Genomic DNA, 2972 nt, shown 5'->3' on the forward strand with positions numbered 1-2972 from the left:
ATTATTATTATTATTATTATTATTATTATTATTATTATTATTATTATGCTTTCCATTAAGAAGCTCCTATAAAAAAATAACAGAAGGAGGAACGGGATAGATGATCTCCCCCGCGACCGAACGTGGCATATTTTCAATGAAAGGATTCTCTGATGTTTACGTTAGTCGCTATGGTGACGGTGTAGGAGGCGGTTCACATCTATGGCCAGTGACGTGCTGATTCTGCTTTGAACCAATCACAGCTTCGCTCCGTGGCCATGCTGACGTCACCGTTAAAGCGAAATGGGCCGTTACTCGGTTGCTGAAACTCTACAACTGCAGCGAACAGGCGATATGGCTAAACACTAACGGTCGCCTCGTTAAAGCCTTTGGCAGATTTCTCGTCGGTTTAACATTATCGTTTTACTACAATTAAACCCTGGACCCTGTGGTCTGATAGAAGCACCGACCAGATAAAGGGGGACTCTGTTGGGGGCGTTTCGCTGCCCGTTTGGATCGGGATGATCTCCAACTGCGGGGTGAGTGAATGCAGTTCCCTTCTACCTCCATAACCCTGATAGGTGCTGTTTCTTCGTATTCTTGATACTGAGCTACTTAGCTTAGTCCCAGTCCTGGGTCAGAATTTATAAGTCAAAACAACATAAAATTTGAGTGGAACATAATGTTTGATTGGATAGCATGTTTTTTTTTTTTTTTTTTTTTTATTCCTAAACGAAGCTTGCTGTGGAGGACAGCGGTTGGAAAACCTCGAGAAAGTTCGATTTATTCCTGCTTATTTTTTTCATCTGCACTTATTATATGTAGAGTGAAATGTATCCTTGTGATTTTATTGGTCATATCTATGCGGCTAAAGTATGAACAGTGTGTCCCGCAGCAGTGCCTCAGTTCGCTGTCACAGCACAGTTTGGCGCTGTGTCTATGCAGCTGTCCTGAATGCGTTTCCATGAGTTACCACTGAGGCGTATTCGGCCTGCTTACACAGCCGTAAAGTGTATACTGGTTAGTTTATAAGTGGTTTATTAACTTGACTGCATCTCCCAGCGGCAGGTTAGAAGAACGTTGGGTTTACGGTTGCCTCTATGTCCTCTCTCGTACCCTCTCTCGCACTGCATTCCTGCGAGCCTGCCCGCTTCCATCACCAGGCAACGCTGCTGATTAGTGATGTGGCGCCCGAAGCCGATCCGGCTCCTTGTGCCCACTCATAATGAATGAGTGATTCATTCACATGAACAATGGAAGTATAATAATAATAATAATAATAATTATTATTATTATTATTATTATTATTATTATTATTATTATTATTATTATAGCATAATAGCAGCACATGTCAAAATATGCATAAGCAGTAAGTAACCATATAATTCGCACCTGTGTATTGGAGTTCATTTCTAGACATTGTTTCAAAAACATCAAATTACAATAAATGTAATCTCAAAGCCCTTTACAAGACAACTTCAATCCATGGCATAATACAATATAATTTCAGTTCTAAAATAGTTCAAGTCTTCCCCATACAATCCAATTATATAGTAACTTCCATATCAGATATGTTCAATTTGTTTCTAATTTTAATACTGTGCCATCAAAGCCAATTGATTATCTAATGGCAACTGGTAAACATTTGTCTAAGGAACCCCAGATAATTTAATCTTGTTGACTTGGCATCAGTCTTTCATCCTGAGCAAGCATGTGGCAACAGTGGAGAAAACAACTCAATTTGTATAGAAAGAAACATCCATCAGAAACAATCTCATTGTTTACAGCTATCTGCCACTTTCTAAAATTGTATTTATATTAATCAAGGGCTATAATCAGAAACAGAGATACTTTAAAAATTCCCATAGGGAAAATTTACAGCAGGCACCTGATTAAAATTTAAGAAAATAAGGCAGTAAAAAAAAAGATAGAAAATTTGATTAAATAATTCAAAAAATTATGTTAATCAGTGTTATACGGGGTTACGCTCATACAAAATTAAATCTCAAAACTTTTCCGAATTAGAATTGCGTAGCAGAAAGAGCCGGATCTTACTGGTGAGCTGAGCCAAATGAATCGGATCCGGGAATGGAGACGGAATTGCTATCACTACTCGTGTTGTTCGACTGGTCTTCTTATTAAGGTGCGGAATAACGTTATCGCCTGTGGTCTCCATCAAGCATTCCACCTCTGCTCGCATGTAATCAGTCTGTTTGGTACACTGCTGACATCACGGCACTCGGAGTACCGCCTTGAGTGCTCCGGTACCATCACAGACCCGTCTCCTCTCGGTGTCATGTAACGCTATACGCCGGTTCAGAGCCACTTCGGCACAGAGCTCCGACTGTCTTTTTCCATTGTCATACGTCAGCTATGTCCTCTGGCCAGAGAATACTCGTTTTTATTTGGACCCTGGTGTCGCAGTCCAGGAATGCGTTTCCGGACACACGGAGCCTTCCAAGAGTACCACATCCGTCACCAACACAAAGTTCTGTAAATTATATTTTAATATGTTTCACCAACTCAAAAACAAAACAAAATTCTGAAGACTAAATTGTACATCGAAATTGTATTCCATTACGTGACCATTAGTGAAGAAACAGCATTATAAACACCAAAGAACCAAGCAGACAGGCCAGGGAGAAAGTTGAGGAGAAGAACAGTAGTATCCAAAGCTCTCTGCATCTTTTATAAGATTGTTCAATGTATTTTTTGAAAATGGAAAGAGTATGTCGCCAGGTCAGACGCCTCAACACATAACCTTCCACCTAAACTGACAGGCAATGAGAGAAGTAATTAGAGAAACAGCAGGTCACAGATCCACAGCTCAGATTGGAGAATCTGTTGACAGAATGCAGATCCACAAGACATTTGAATTTTGTTACAAGCCTTTGTAAGGGACACTACCAGCATCCAGCTCTGTTCAGATGAGCCCTGAGTTTAATATTATTTTGGCCTAGAGCATTATGTGAAGGGAAAACATCACCCTGAAC

The 2972-nt window shown here is 40.1% G+C and overlaps 1 protein-coding gene across 4 annotated transcripts in view; it reads left to right on the plus strand.

The window, feature by feature from the left end:
* Positions 1–282: 282 nt before the first annotated feature.
* Positions 283–2972, plus strand: part of usp2a (ubiquitin specific peptidase 2a) — a 43777-nt gene continuing 41087 nt past the window's right edge. For 3 of the 4 annotated variants that reach the window (XM_015047819.1, XM_015047816.1, XM_015047822.1), the window contains exon 1: positions 283–518. The gene's annotated coding sequence lies outside the window, so the exon portion shown is untranslated. The remainder of the gene's footprint in view (positions 519–2972) is intronic. The other variant, XM_015047823.1, reaches the window with a different exon arrangement.

Source organism: Poecilia latipinna, unplaced genomic scaffold (assembly GCF_001443285.1).
Source record: "Poecilia latipinna isolate Pla-1442-1.1 unplaced genomic scaffold, P_latipinna-1.0 Scaffold844, whole genome shotgun sequence".
In the NCBI taxonomy this organism is placed as follows: domain Eukaryota; kingdom Metazoa; phylum Chordata; class Actinopteri; order Cyprinodontiformes; family Poeciliidae; genus Poecilia; species Poecilia latipinna.